General features: G+C 44.6%; 1 protein-coding gene across 9 annotated transcripts in view; it reads right to left on the bottom strand.

Moving 5' to 3' along the window:
• The window catches only part of LRWD1 (leucine rich repeats and WD repeat domain containing 1), a 730,516-nt gene that overhangs the window by 501,893 nt on the left and 211,502 nt on the right, over positions 1-17,121 (bottom strand). The gene's annotated exons all lie outside the window — the stretch shown is intronic.

Genomic DNA, 17,121 nt, shown 5'->3' with positions numbered 1-17,121 from the left:
AATGCATTCACATATCCAGTCTATAATTTAGGGGAGACTAAACCAATAGCTTATAAAATCACATGTATGTTCCACACCTGAAGATTTAGGCCAGAGAGGGAATAAATAAACATTCTCTTCAGTTCAGATGATCATTCAGAAAGGCCCCTGGCTACACATTGAACTATACACATAAATACACCTTAGTTCAACTTGAAGCTGCCACAAGAGCTAGCATACCCAATGTAAAAGCATTACACATTAGATGGATTCAATGGTCAGCATCTCAACAGGTTCCAGATTTAAAAGATAAAGCAGAATTGCAAAGAATGAGAGGTTTGACTTGGCCAATGGCTACAGAGCCAGACACCTCACGGCCCGCTATCCCATTGTTTTATTTCCAAGTAATTTACTGTGATGGCTCTGCCATACCAGCTTTTGGAACACGTTCCAAATATTTAGATGCATATGCAGCCGAGGTAGGACATTTTATACATTAGGAGAAATGTATACATACTGCTAGTGCAACCAAGCACCTGGGAGACATGACCACTAAGACTGCTGAAATGCATGGATTGTAGCTTGCATGGCGCCAAGCAGACACAGAAGCCCACACACACTAGTGTTCTCAGGTTACATTTTATGAGCTTATAAAACCGATTTGCATTGGTGGATTAAAAATGACTGTACAGGCATCAAGCACAAGAATATTGCTTCCAGGCAACTCTGAAAACATGTTTGGGACCTTAAACAGAATCACCCTTCTCTATGGTGATGCACACAAGAGCACATACCAAAGGGCATATTGATAGCATTGGCAATGCACTGGCAGACAAATATGCAAAATAGCACACAGTGAGGAAAAACAGTAGCAGCCATAACTTACTCAGCAACTGCAATACGTGAGGAAATAAAAGAAGCTCGTTTGGGTATTTTACCCAGGACGAAAGGCTTCACAAGTGCTTACATTTATGACATTGAGAATAATAGTCACAAAAAAGGGGATCCTATTCAAAGATGAATCCCCAATGGAGCAGACATGGAAAAGCAAATCGAAGCCACACATGCTGGACTTCCACTAACCCCGAAATGGGTAGATGCAACTACACAGCTGCTTCTGGATAGGTATTGGTGGCCAGAATTAAGACAACAGGTTAAGGTTAACATAGAAAACCGACATGTGTGAAGACTGGACCACAGCAAAAAACCTAAAGAGGATCCTTTAAGAAAGGCAACCTTGCCTTTTGAGATTCAATATTTGGGTCACAGGCCCACTACCACCAATAAATAAAGAAAGAGTTTGAGCCTCTTTTTGCCCACTCATGTATTTTGATGTGCATTTTACTCTTGTGTTCTTTGATTATAGGATTTTAGTTAACTACATAGGCATCATCTTTTCCTGTGTGTCACACAGCACCCTCAGTGCAGTGACACAGGGAAGCTTTTGAAGCGGATAAACTACAGTTTCCCAGAGAATGTAAAGTTAAATTGACTTTACTAGTCTTTTAAAATAACTAGACCCAGCACATGCCATCTTCCAATAGAGTGCTGGAGGGGTTACCTAGTATCCCCCCCATGTCTAGAAACTCATGTAGCAGTCAAATGCGACTTTTTTTCTATCGAAATGGCTGGCGGCAGTGGTTTTACAACAAACTACCATGATTTTTCCCGACCGCAAACACTGGTAGGAAAAAACTAAAAAAAATAAAATGTAATCGCTGGATCCATGTTTTTCAAGATGGTGTCTGAGCACCCCTCCCTTTTTTTTTTTTTAAACAGGGGGGGGGGGGTGCTCTTCCATTTGCCATTTCTTTTTGGAAAAGTCCTTATAGAGTGTCTCTGCGCACCAAACTAGGTTTGGTCCCTTGGGCGCCAGTCCTGACGCAGAGTCGACCACTGGAACGAAAGAACCGAAGACGAGCTGGAAGAGGACGGCTGCTGCAACTACTGGACCGTTGGTTTGCCCGGTGGAGCCCTGCTGCAGGTCCGAATCGCCAAGTTCACCTCGACAGAAGCCCTTCAAGGACTACTTCTTCCTCTGAGTTGGAAGGACCAATCAACTCGTAAGCCACCTGGACACCATTCTCGGAGCTGGTTAGGATTAACAAGGGAGAAGGACACCAGCTTGTGCACTTTAGACAACTACTGGAATCGAAGATTTGCCAGTTTGCCAGCTTTGTGACCAGTCCCCGGTGCAGTGTCCCCCCGACGCCCTCCCGCTTGAACCCACGAGTGAGGCTCAGGAACAGCTAGATCTGCAGGAACTGCCAGGAACAGAAGTCTTCAGCTGCTTCTTTTTCTTCAATATTAGGTACTGTGAAAACCCAACCGAGAGAACTTACCTCTCACTGTGAAAGTGTGTACAACTTTGGCAACTTGCAGGCCTAGTCCGCTTGTGATCCGACATATGAACCTTTCTTCTGTGAACTACTTCCGAGAACCATGGCAAAGACTTTTCCGTTTAAATATCAGAACCGTTTTTACCTATATAAGATATTAGTCCATTGACTTCAGCCTATCAATTGCATTTAATCAACTCCTCTGGTGAATACAAACTATTTACACTGTTTAAGAGTACTCGAATATTGGTTTTATTAACTTATGCCTTTTTGCTCCTACTTCAATTGCTCTGAATGCCATTTTGCTCCTACTTCAAAGTAGTATAAATGTTTCTGAACTGGTTAGTGTGAAGTATTGTAGTATATTTTTGTGCAATATCAATTGCCCCCTTTATTGAATGTTTTCTAACAACTGTGTAAATAAATTAAGAAGTGTTTAAGTGTCTATCTGAATACTTGTAATTGTAGACCTCTGTGTAACATCCTTACAAGCTCACATTCACTCTTGAAATAAGCCTGGCTGTGCAGCTCGCTACCAAAAACTGTGTGGTACAGACTTATACCAAAGGTTGGTTTTGCTTACACCTTTAGTCCTAGTTGTGTGTAGTGGTCCCAAAGGGTACTGCACACAAACTTTGCCTAACACAGGCATTAGAGTAAAATGCTTTATTTGATGATCGCCATGAGATGGGGTCCCATGTGTGTTATGCGAGATATTACAATGCCTTTTTGTTGGTCAAATGTGACCCCATCCTGTGGCCCATATACACTTTCTGGGAACACTGCTGTGCATTTCCAAAACAATAGTCCTGAATTCTAAGCACAGTTCCCATATATTTCACTGAAGCCAAAGGATTACAAGTAGTTCCCTCCAGAGCCAAATGATGCACAGCACATATGTTGCAGATTCAGTCGTTCTTGACAGCTAAAACTTTTCAAACATGACTGAACAAACATGGCAGAAAACTGTCCCTCTTTGGTCCACTTGGGGTCAGCAATCTTTTTTTAAATTATACGCAGTTCCAGACCCCTTGCAATAATAGGAACTGGAGATTCTACCCCGACTGAAAGGAGAGTTCTGGAGTGAGTGAGAAAAGGCACGCAATGGCACCAAGCGTATCAGCTATTCATCAGGAAGTCCTGTATTGTGGTGTTTCAAGCAAATCAATAAAAGAAAAGTAACACATTCCCATAACACATCCCTGACATATGCTTTAACATGCCTGACATAATCTATATCAATAGGTAATATGTGCCACAGAATGCTTTCACACTATCACCTCCAAGTGAGGTGATACAATCTCTAGATAATTTTATAAAAGAAGAAAATTGGACAGCTATCATGCAGGCAGATGCTGTTCAGAGGCGCACACAGAGGGTGTGTCAGGAGATCAGTTACCTGCACCACCTGACCCTAGAATACTTTGTAAGGTGGGACAAGTATCAGTAATAGTAGAACTTACACTTGGTCATAATGCAAATCCGACAAAGTGAGACAGTGCGACAAAGATGCCATGCATCAGATTCTAATGATCAAGCACTGAGGTAATGTGCACTTGATTAATGACACATGGATTAGGGAGGACCATAAAGTGCCTTATGCACATGCCTGTGTTTCACCTTCTAGTCCTGAAAGAACTGTACTCATTATGTGAATGACAGGTTCCACTCGCATGTGGTACCAGTAAATTACACCAAAGGCACACTCCTGTTACACCAGTTAAGGGCCCTCCCTCTTCAGAAGCCAGACACCTCTGAGTTATCTTCGACTCCTCGCTCTCTCCTTCCTCTCTCATACTAAGGACATTGCCAGGAAGTCCCACTTTCAGCTATTCCTTTTGAAAGGAATTCTTCCTTTCCTCGCCTTGCCCCAGAGACTCAATGAAACCCGGGCTCTGGTTCCCTCTAGGCTTCACTATTGCAATAGCCTCCTGCTTAATCTACCTTTGTCCACTCTGTGACCACCCCCCTCCAGCTAAACCAGAATAGGGCAGCAATACTTATCCGTGGCCTAAAGCCCAGGGACTGCATCTCCCCCGCCCTACAAAGTCTCCACTGGCTCCTGATAGCAGCACAGATGAAATTCAAATCCCCCTGCATCATCCACAAGGCTCCGACCACTATCTGCAACTCTTCTAGACCAAACATTCCCCCTCTAGACATCTGCGTTCCTCTGGCACCAACTCCTTGCGTGTGAAGCAGTTTGATAAACAGAGCAGGTGGTTGATCGCTTTCCTCAGCGGGCTCCCTTCTTTGGAACAGCCTCCCCGTCCCTCATCGTCTTGAGCAGGACCTCTAAGTTTCAGAAAAGCCTCAAGACCTTCTTTACCTCTTCCTTATGCATGCTGAGAGCCCTGACCCCCCCACCCCCCATCTTTGTTTCCTAAAAAGTGAACAATAAATAAATTGCATTTTTCCAGTGAAGTACATAGTTTGTCAAATGGCTCGCATCTTGTGCAGTTCAATAAAACCAGTTATGTTAAAATTGGGGTACCAACGTTAATCACTGTAAGAACACAAGTTAAATGTTGTGGGTTTATTTTGAATCCACACAGGCCATCGCAACTCAAATTCCTACCCTGGCGAAGCCTCAAGTTAAGACCCTTCGAGTAGCCAAAATTTAGCTTGCATTTGGCACACCTGCAAAACTTGCGTTTAAGAGTGCGGATCACTGATGAAATTCACTCGAAGCTCACTCCACAGTGGTCTAACAGATTGCATCTCTCCTAGATTCTGGAGATAAAATGGAAGAGGCCATGCACTCTAATCGAAAGCAGTTAACTGACATGAATACAGTTCTCTCTGCGTCCACTGCTTGCCACAAAAAGCCTGCGAAAAGCCCTGACCACGCTCAATGCGTTCATTAGAACACCGACTTATTCCCCACTTGGTTCACTGAGTGGACTGTTGCTAATACTTGGACTCGCAGTTATGCTGCTGTAGACAATGAATCATGAATGTTCGCGACATGAAGCCACCCATTTCTGCTTGAAAGCTGAACTACGCAGACGCCTGGGGTACTTACAATGTGCACAATTTGAAAAGCATTGTACCTTTTCCTTGATCAGAAATAAGTCAGTGTCAGCCACTGCCAGATGCATGGCGTGTGCCAAGGAGTTGCTTCTCGCCAAGAATATGGGGGTGGTGTGGGGGGCGGCTCAGAACCTCACCATCCAAAATTCCATTGTGGCAAGCTCCACTCTCCAAGACTGTGTGCACAGAGACGTGTGTGGGATCCAGAGATTCTTCCCTCAAGTGTTAATTTGTGATTTTGTTGAAATCCTTCCAGCTGACAGCTCGCAAATGGGATTGTGTCAGGGAAAAGGAAAATGTTCAGTGAACTAAAACAGCGATTATGTCCAGATGTCTCCTTTGAAACCAACAAGTGCAACAAGTAATGGTGCCGGATTCAAGCCAGAGACCAGATGACACAGGCTGCTGGGCACCTAGAGCAAACCGAATTTGAGATAAATGATCGATACTTCTGGTTCCAGGAGTACATGGCATACGGCAATGCCCATGTCCTAGCAGAAATCTGGAAAGCAAATTTGTTTTCTTCACCAGTTTGTTTCACTGACACGTCAAAAGATGATTAGCAGCAAACCCAGAGTTCAGCAAGCCTGAAATACTGCTGAATCCGCCACTATTGGCATCACAATCTGGGACAAATGAACTGAAAATATACTGCATTATACCTCAAAGCCCAATTTTAAGCACACGTCATACTTATGTATTGGATTACCTCTACTTGCAAATCACTGTGGGTGATGGAACTCACATATTGGTCTACCTCAAGGAATCCCAACTTAAATTTTGGACAATTCACAAGTGGACATAAGCTTAAAATCAGATTCTAGAGCTGGTCGGGTCAGAAAGTCAGGAGCCAATCTCTGCTAGATGTTCATGTCTAATGGGTTCTGAAAGGAACCCCCGCCCCATCTTACCTCGAGTCTGTGGCCGGTAATAGGAATTCATCTGAATACACGTATTCACTTAAGTTTTATTTTTCTCTTAGCCATAACCAGCAGTAGAAATTACTCTGAATGCTTCTAGTTACATGCATTTATTAATTTACGTTTTTTTGTAGCCCCACAATAGGTTTCTAGGCACTCATGTAGCCACTCTTCAACTGATTTGGATACGCAGCGATTATTAAATCACAATTGCTATGATGTGTATGCTTTATTTTTGGCACCAATATAGGCAGCTTGTTTTGCAGATAAAGCTCCTAAAAGTGTTACTAAGGGTTTCAAACAGCTACAGATCTCCAATCTATTACAACTGTCTTGAGGGGTGACATGTACCGGAAACTCATAGCAATTTTAGACAGCCTTCACAGCTCAGACACCCTGTGCACTATTCTGATATTATGATGTGGCAAACACGTGCCTTCTTAGCGCCATAACACAATGGCCTTAACCCAGCACATGTAAAGACAGGGGCCCAAACTTGCACTGCGTTCTCTAGCTTAAAGAACAAGGAAATGGTAGTTTCCTGCCTCAAGCCGGCAGGCTAACCACGAACAGTCAGTTGGCAGCTTTTAGCATTGAACAGTTCATTCTTATCTCATGCAGGAAAAGTCCAGTTAACACAGAATGCTTGGTACCACGCTTTACGTTTACAGACCAAAAGTCTCAGATTACAGCGAGATGTGCTGACTACCTCTGATGTACCACCCTTTACTGCTGTTGAAAATAAGCTGATGTGACGGATCCACATATGCAGGGCGATCATTTTGCGGTTAATAAACATTGGCCCAGCAACGAATAGGACACACAGGGAGGGCCAGCAGACTTGCTTGCTCATTGGAGCCGAAGGGGCTAGGCAGGAGGAGCAGAAACGCATTTGAAGCAAGCCCCTCTAAACAGCAGTGATAATGGATTTCCCTGTGTGCAATAAAGACTAGCGGAGTGTAGGGTAGTATTGCAAGAGATATTCATTTCCCATGCTTTTGACCTGAACAACACTTGGTCAAATATCTGAACATTCAATATGCGGTTTGCTTACATGACAATCTGGTTAGTACGAATAATCTTATGTTATATCAAGGCTAAGAACCCCAGAAGATGGTGGGTTCGGGGGGTCATATTAAATGCATTATAATGACTCGTCAAGTCTATATTTCAGTATAACGAGTCAGAAAAGAACCCTCACTTCCTCAGCACTTATGTTTAATTTTGTTAAGCACATGAGCCCAGGCCTGGTCTTTTAGTGCCAAGACAGCCAAGGGCATTTTAAACATTAATGACCGATGACAGGGGTTTGTTGTCACAGCCTCGAAAGTGGTGGAGATGAAAGTCTTGTGGTCAATAAAGACTGTAGATGGGAGAGGGGCGGGGGAGATCTCTGCACTCGTGCCCTCTATGGCAGCGTAGAAGGACAGAGCACTCGAGCCAACGTTCTCTTTGTGGTAACAATGGATGAGCAACCAAGGCGCCCCCCCACAAAGGAGCATCCACTCACTATGTGCCAACAGTTCTTTATATATAAATAAGGTTCAAGGTATATACACAATTAATAACACTTTGTACTTGGCAAATCTAATATGGCAAATATATACAATGCATATGTGGTACCACTCTTACCTGTTGACTCCTTTAAAATGCACCAACTACTGATAGTTTCTAATGGCATACAAATCAAACAGTAATGTGTAGCAGCATAGAAAATAGGAAGGAAGACAAGTTAGATAAAACAATGTCAGAATGCTGAACCCCCTCTACCTAGTGGCAGTTCTGAGTGAGGATCTCCTCCCACCCACCTGGGCAACCTGTAATAAAGTGCATTAACAAGCCCAGTCTATGTTTAAGTAGTCCTGTTTCCTGGTCAAAATGTTACACTACCCCAATGTACCAGAGTTAGCAGTTTCTTAGACGGCTTCCTCGTGAGTGGACACCCTTTAAAGCTGGAGCCCCGGTTGTCAAGATGCCCCATAGAAAATTTGAACAGTCGTCGGACAGCAGCTTCGAATTTCACGGTGCTTGTCGATCGATTGTGGACGTCTTGCGTAGACGAGGCGTGCGGTGCACCTTAACAGAGTTCGGTGTAGCAAAGATGACTGATGAGTGTAGCCCCGGCAGGAGGCATCAGGTGTCGCCGTCGACTATCGGAACTCGACCGCCGCTGGATCTTTACTTGTCGGCGTCTTTGTGGACTTCAGGTGGCGGGAAACCCACCGGCAGATTCTCCTCTGTCGGCTAATTCAACTTTCTCCGGCAGGATAAATCTGTCGATGGTGATGGCAAGGGAGCCCTTGGTTTAAATGTTCTTATGCAATGGTGATGCGGCTCCGGCCATCGAGCAGCACAGCATCAGGCTGTCCCAGCTTCTGGGCAACAGAACTGAACGGGCTTCCAGCGTTCACTGAAATCCTCTGAACCCCGGTCGACAGTGATGGACGTCGACGGCCTCAATGTCCTGGTGCTTTACGTCAATGTTTTCGGTGGACCCAGTCCCCGATCAACAGCCTTTTGGGACAGACTTCCAGGGTGCCTTGATGAAGATCAGCTTCTGCACGGTGTTCCCTCGTAGCTTGGGGAGAGGTCTCCTAAACTGGTCCTCTCTTGGATCAGTCCTTGACAGACAACAGCTTTCGGATTTAGTCGACTGAGAATAGCAGCAAACCTTCCAGTTGGGCTTCAAGGATAAGAAGCTTCATGTTTCAAACAATTTGTTAAGTGACAAGTCCCCAAATATACAGATCTGTCCCTCATTCACACTGCTGAGCCAAGCTCAGTCAGCAAATGAGTCAGAAGGGCATTCATGCAGGCAGGCTACCAGGCTCACAGGGCATTCAGGCCTTTCACTTCCACCCAGACACCCATAACAAGGAATGTGGATTGGGGCAAGCACCCAGCCTTTCAGCACACCACACTGCATTCATGTCCGTTTCAGGCAGGGCTGTCTCATTTCTTGTGTGTCTCATATATATATATATATATATATATATATATATATATATATATATATATATATATATATATATATATATATATATATATATATATATATATATATATATATATATATATATATATATATATATATATATATATATATATATATATATATATATATATATATATATATATATATATATATATATATATATATATATATATATATATATATATATATATATATATATATATATATATATATATATATATATATATATATATATATATATATATATATATATATCCTACCCACAACATAGTCACTGGGAAGGCTCCAGCCAGTCTGGCCTGGACTTCCCCCACAATACTATATATGGTTCTTTCACCCAGTCAGGGGAAGGGACAGTCAGGGCTTCCCAGGACCTTCGGAAAACAGGTAATAGAAACCAAGAGGCCACAGGGGCCATCTTGTCTCCTATCAGGAATCCACCGATTCCAGTGGCAGGGCCTGGGTATCCCAAAATGAAGGATACTCAGAGCACCCGTCAAATTCACCATGGAGCTGCCACCAGCCCATACCTTGCTCTGTGGGCCACACACACACACACACACACACACACACACACACACACACACACACACACGTGCCCAAAAACATACACTAGGAGTAAAGGGTTGCACATAAGGGTATCCCAAGGGTCTCCGTTCACCACAACCAAAAAGAGGAAGAGCTGCAGTGCCTTGAGTCCCACATGGACTCCTGTGCAGAAAACACAGCACACACAAGGGAGTACAGGACAAGGTCATGAGGACCTGTCCCTCCAATGCATTTCCAGCATAACAGTTATGCCTAATCAAAGGCAATCACAACAGCCGTCTTGAAGATCGGAACCATGTGTGATAGTTTCCAAGAGCTCTTCACAATCTGCTGAAAGACCATTTAATAATGTTGCCCTAAGCTCTCGCTCATATTTCAGTTTAAGATTCAAGATCCCACCTGGACCACAGGCCCTCGAAGGCTTCAGCTTCTGTATAATTACAATGATATCAGCCTCTAAAGTGCAATTTACTACCCACATCATTTTCTTTTATTCCGTTTATATTGGGTCACCATAAAGAATCGACTAGAAAGCACACCATTCCTTATTCGGAATAGGATTTAAGAGAGCATCAGCGTTATTTCCTAATAGATGGTTTAAAATGTCCAAGTCAGGATAGAACCCACACTAGTTTCCTATTTTTGCACACAGCAATATGACTCACTGATTGTCAGTACGGCATCCCAGCATTCATGTATGTTCCCTGCGTTTCATTTCCAAACTTTGTCGCACTCATTGAATGACTCTCCACTCATAGTAGCTTCAGAACACTATAGGCCTCTTGATGGGGGTAAATACTAAACCTATCTACTAATGGCAAAAAGTATAATTAACAATGTATGGACCCACATACACGAGTGTCATATGCTGCACACAAAATAAGATTGTCGTACGGCATCTCTGTGCACTATTGCTACAATCATGAGTGTTGCGTGAGTATTACACAGATTGTCTGCATTGATGATTGTCCAATTACACTTACATTAGAGCAACATAGGGCTTTCTATAGGGGGCCGTATGATCAGTTGAGGGTGTCCACTTACTAGCTTTAATCCACTTATCACCAATAATAGGCAGAGTTAAATCCATTAGATCCTACAACCCTCACCCAGTTGGGGCCGCATTCACTCTGCTGACTTCAACAGATTCCTATAATGGCCACTGCGTCATTGTGACTACTCCACTACATGCATTACATATTTGCCTACTTCTAATATGGCCGAAGACGGCATCGTTACCAGGACTACTGCATTCCACAATTTGTATATACATATTTGGTCAAGGACACTATTGTCCTCTGGAGAGAGTCTAGGGAGTTCGATCTCGTTCAGATATGTCTTCATGTTTTCCTGTGTTTGTGTGTCATGGTTTGCATATAGGTTGGTGTAGCATTTAGCAAATTCGGCATCAATTTCCTCCTCTGTGTGTACGGGCTCACCGAGTCGGTGATGGGGGTATGGTTGCGTTAATTTCGTAATATACGAGCCATGTGGTTCCCTGCTCCATTTCCTTCGCCGTATCTGCGTGCCCTGAATGGAGTGGACATGTATTGTAACTCTGGGTTGCTAGATCATTGAATATTTGCAGTTGTGCATTGATGTCAGCCAATACGTGTTTGTCGTGTGTCGTAGAGTAGTCCTTCTAAAGTGTTCTAAGGAGTGTTTCGGTTTTGACCAGGTTCGATCTGACACTCTTGAGGAGCCCGGTAGTTTTGGACATTAGGTTGCCCCTTACCCACACTTTAAACGTTTCCCATGCTGTGGCCCAATTGCCGACTGATCCTACATTTAACTGGAAGTATTCTTCCATTTCAATATGTAGAGATTCATCAACGTTAGGCTCATTAAGGATGTTAGGGGGCATTCTCCAGCGCTGCGCTGGACGTTTAATGTTCTGGAAGGATATTTCGAGTGTGACCGGAGAATGGTCCGAGAGAGTGCGGGGAAGTATTTCACAGCACACCACAGAGCTTAGCAGGGCAGAGGACATGAACCAATCTATTCTGGATTCTGTATCATGTACTGATGAGTAGAAGCTATCCCACACTATTTAAGGATTGGCAATAGGCTTTTCTTAGTATAGGCCCTTTTTATTTGACAAGATGGCAGTAGGACTGCCTCATTATTCTGATGGTTGTAGCTTGCTCCAATCTTAGATTTAGGTTTAGGCGTTTCTTTCAACCTGCATATACAGTTTAATAAACACCATGTGATCACTTGTGTCTGTCTGTACTGTTGCCACCATGAGATTTTTACACACAATTAAGAGTCTGCTGGATATAGCAGCAATCTTGCTTCTGGTAATTGATCCAAGGATAACTAATTGGTCAATGCTGGGTGGGTTTGGGGTGGGAGTGGCCTGGCTGACTGTCATGTAAAGATGCCCCTTGCAGGAGCTACTGCCTGACCTGGTAATGATCTGTGATAAGCAGCATAATTTATACATGATTAGAGGAAGTTGAGGCAAGATGGCGGCGGTTTGCGTGGACTAACACTTAGCGGGTCACCTGAGGCGATCCGGGAGACCCAAGTGTGTTGCAGAAGGCAGTGGCGATGGAGGAGACCCTGCCGCCTGACAGAGGCTGCAAGGAAACCCACCAGTGATACACAGAAGAACCCGAACCCTGCATAGCACGGAGTCTAAGGGCGAGAGGGAGTCTGAGGAGCAGCGTGGAGGTCCCCCTGAGCCACAAAACACATTGCAGGCTCACTAGGATGACAGAACAGCAGCAGGGAAGTGTGCGTTGGTGAGGGCGCGCTGGTGGACAAGGTAGATCACCTGAATGTTAGACCGCACACCAGGCCAGCCGGAACACAAGTAAAGCAGCTGTAAATTGAGCAGGGGTGTGGGCGCACCGATTGAACGAGGGAGACGGATGTCAAAGAGTACCGTAGCAGAGCGTTGAAAAGGGTATGCACCCATGAATCTGTCTGATATACACAAGGCCCCAAGTAAAGCAGCAGCAAGCTAGAAGAGACAGGAGGTGACATTGGAGTGGTGGAAAATAATAGGAGTGCGGGCCTAAAGGTTATGAGATAAGAGGACGATATACGCGGACTCCATGGACGCACACAGACAACGCCAGCAAGCAAGTTGGCCCAACCAAGCACACTGGGGAGGAGAAACTGGAATTGCTAAAAGTAGGAGTGGATGCCTACAGGGAATGGGATACGTGGACAAACAGATGTGAACCAAGGCAAGTGCATTGAAGGCACTAGCAAGCAAGGGGGCCCCAACCAAGAAGAAGGACCTTGGCACTAGCATACAGTACAAAAGGACCAGGGTGGTTGAGTCGGCCCACCTAAGACAACGTACAGCGCAGCTGGGAAAGGAACACGCAAGCTAGACACTGCAGATCCCAGGCACACAGCCAAGTATAGCAAGTATTGGAGGCCAATACAGCGAGAATTAAAAGGAAACCAGTCAAGCGCAGAACCCATGGCAAATAAAACACAAAATTAAAGGCAAACAGAACATCACGGAAGCATTCACCAAAGGGCAGGACTGCCCTAAAAGTGGGATGGAAGCTGTGCAGGCAGAAGGTACTACGGACACGCTAGACAAAGGAGACCAGCAAATACTGGCCCCCATAGCAACACTACAAACAACCTTGGAAGCGAACATTGATGCAGTGGCGATTGATGTGGGTCTGTTAAGACAGGATGGGCAGTTGCTAACAGAATACAGGACAGTTGGAAGTGCAAGTAAAAGAAAACACAAAAGGTGGTGGCACAAACGGCGGCAGATGTCAGAATACTGCAACAAAGAGGTAAGTTGTTCGAAGAAAGAGCAGATGACGCAGAAGGCCATGCGCGCAGGACCAACATTAGGAGCCTAGGACTTCAGAAGGGACTGACCCCACTAACTATGTGGAAAATCTACTGCTGCAAGAACTGGGACTAGGGAACCTCACACGGATTCACGGTAGAGCACGCACATTGCTCCTTGGTAAGGAAGCCACCACCGAGGGCTCCTCCTAGGCCCATCATCGCCAGAATAATAAATTACAAGGAGAGAGAAGATTCTGGCATTTGAGGACAGGGGGGGTACAAAAGGGCCTCACCTAAACTGACAATGTAACCTTCCAGGTTAAAAAAAAAAATTTAAAACAAAAATTAAAAAAAAAATAAAAAAAAAAAAAAAGAGGCTTATTAAAGGGACACGATATAGGACCTGATAAATACATTGTGTACTGATCTTAGAAATCAGATACCAGAGACGCAATGAACTGGTGTGAAATCACACCCATGACTACAAATAACGGACGCCTTACATGAACAGCGACTTGGAGCAGGACTGAAGGAAACAAAGACAGTCTTCTGGGGAGGAGAGTGACTGGGAAGAGGACCCTCCTACCACTGTACTGTACGTTAAGTACCCACCCGTTGGCCACCGAATGCCTGGTCTGCAGACTCGTGGGGGAGGGAGCAGATGCGGGTTAGTCTGAGCCTGTGCTACATAGCTGGGCAGTTAAAGTTGTGGTTGCTGGGTGAAGATATGGGCGTGAAGATGTTTAAGGGTAAGGAGGGAAAGCCAGATGGAGTATACTGCAGTACGATACACAAGATGCCAGAATAGAGTGTACAGTTACGGCGAGAGGGAGGCATGTGCAGAGACTAATGAAACATGAACCAAATGGCGGGTAGCATTAATATAATGACCTGAAACATCTGAGGTATCAATTACATTAAGAGATCTACGTAGACAGACAATCAGGATTGCCAAGTTACAGGAGACGCACATCAACAAAGCTAGACAAGACACTCGCACAAAAATAGGGCTGCTTAGTAGTGGGTTCCACATATTCTGCTTAAGCCAGGGGGGGGGGGGCAGTGGGGATTTGGGTGGCCCAGTCGGTCCCACTGAAGATACTGCACACTAAGACAGAGGACGAAGGCAAGATGGTAGTGATCCACGGTACACTTGAAAACAGGGAGGTATGCATAGTGAATACATATGCACCGAACCAAGATGCTACGTCTTTTATTCCAGTCCTTGTACGCAAGGCTAGTGCCATATAGAGGTGGGGTCATTGTATGGCGGGGTTGGGTGACCTCAAATGCACACTGAATCCAAAAATGGACAGGTCCGATGAAAGTTCAGAAGACGGGCACCAACCGCAAAGGTTCTGAATACCCTTCTGAATTTCTTTAACCTGGTGGATATATGGAGGGAGATCCACCCAGGTGGAAGGGCCTACTCACATCACTCAACTCCACACAAAGTGTACACAAGATTCGAGTATCTATTTACCGGCGAGGAACACATTAAGGAATTTGAGGCAGAATACATGGCAAGGGTATTGTCAGATCATGCCGAGTTAAAGCTGAAGTGGGTTATGGTGGCACCTAAACAACCAATACCAACATGGAGACTACGGAGAGAGTGCCTGCTGGACACAGCATTTAAAGAACGCAAGAGAGCACACAGACCTTTTTCAAAATTGAGTGTCAAATCAGTGGGGATGGTGTGGGAGACATGATATCCAAAGCAGGGGTTGGGCGATACGCAAGGTCATAACGGCAGATCCAACTAGATAGAACGAGAATTAGCAGAGGTAGAGAGGAAGAACAGTGCACCAATTGAGTGTAGTAATATTATTGAGACACAAATGCACGTCCCAATGGCATAGGCTGGGCAAATTTAGCCAAGCCACTGGGTAAACACTTGCACATGGTGACAAACCAGGAAGACTGCCAGCATGGTTATACAAGAGCGATGGTAGGAAAGCACCAATACACTCCATTTGGAATAAAGAGGGCATAAGCAATACCCAGTTAGGGGTGAACAAAGCTTTTGAATACTATAGTGGGCTGTGTAGGGCCACCCAGAAGGAGGGAACCTGAGGAATTATTAGAAGCATTAGACCGTATAACCTTACGGCACCTAGAGATACAGAAAACACTTTAGAGGAACACAACGGTAAAAGTAGTGAGGGCTGTAATAAGAGCACTGCCCTCAGGCAAATCACCCGGAATGGACGGGCTACCGGGTAAATTCTATAAAGTGTACGCAGACAGCCTTGCACCGGTCCCGACGAGTGTATACAACGAGGCATTTGAGAGAAGAATACTCCCAGAAAGTATGAAAGAAGCAGTTATAATTCCACTTCGTAAGCCAAATAAGCAAACCATTGACTGTGGCTCTTAAAGGCCACTGTCCTTTTTGAATCAGGACAGGAAAATTCTTACTGCATTACTAGCGAATAGGCTCAGGAGTCTAATAAATGAGCTTCTACACCCTGAACAAATGGGATATGTTCCAGCCAGGAACATTTCCTGGAACCTACGGAGGTTGCATCACGTAATTAGTAGCACGGAAGGCAAGCAAGCGCACTGTGTGGTAGACTCGCTAGATGCAATGAAGGCATTGTATTCAGTTTATTGGGATTGCCTCTATGCGACTATGGTTAAACTAGGCTTTGGTGTCAACTACATGCAATGGGTAAAATTGATCTACACTAAGCCTATGGCTGGGGTTAAAACAGGGAATGTCTTCTCCGATAGGTGGGAGTTACAAAAAGGAACTAGACAAGGCGGCCCATTATCTGATGCTCTAATTGCAACGGAACCAATAGTGGCATTCCTGCGACAGTAGTACCAGGAAGCCGGAATAATGTGTGCGTCATTGTGTCAATGTACGCAGATGACACGTTATTTTATTTAATGAACACCGAGGCGAACCTACTAGTATTAGTACAAGATAACTTTAGTAAACTGTCAGGAATTACAATTTACAAGACCAAATCCAGTGTATTTCCACTGGCCAAGCTAGCTAGAGGACGCAGCGTTCAGCTACCGAGACCAACACTCCTGGAGGCATGCATACTGGGACTCTTCCAGATAGGTAAGAAGGGTAAAGCACTAGGGAAACTGAAAGACCCAATATATGTGTTGGCCAAATGATGCATCGCCATGAACTGGAAATCAGGGCAGGGTCCGCATGTGGAGAGATTTGCAAAAATGGTCAATAGCCGAGACGGAAATATGGAAACGGGCGATTAACGAGCAGAAGCAAGACCCTGGTGAAGACAAGATACAATGGTCTGAACTCACAATTCAACCAAAATATGGACAGAAACGTAACTAGGATGAAGTGGAGTACATGGTGAGCGCAAGACAAGAGCATTAAGGAGGCACAGTTGCTGCATTATGGCTAGTAATGGGGGAGGGAGAGGGCAGGGACTTGTTAATTAGAGAGGGGCGTTACTAGACAACCACAATAATATGATTGGGCAATATGCAACTGAATGGCATGCATGTAAACAGCTATATGTTGGTATTTTTGCTAAAAATTAAATTAAAA

This window comes from Ambystoma mexicanum, chromosome 9, assembly GCF_040938575.1.
Source record: "Ambystoma mexicanum isolate Mex_15411 chromosome 9, UKY_AmexF1_1, whole genome shotgun sequence".
Classification (NCBI taxonomy): Eukaryota; Metazoa; Chordata; class Amphibia; order Caudata; family Ambystomatidae; genus Ambystoma; species Ambystoma mexicanum.
This window is presented reverse-complemented; position numbering and strand designations above follow the sequence as displayed.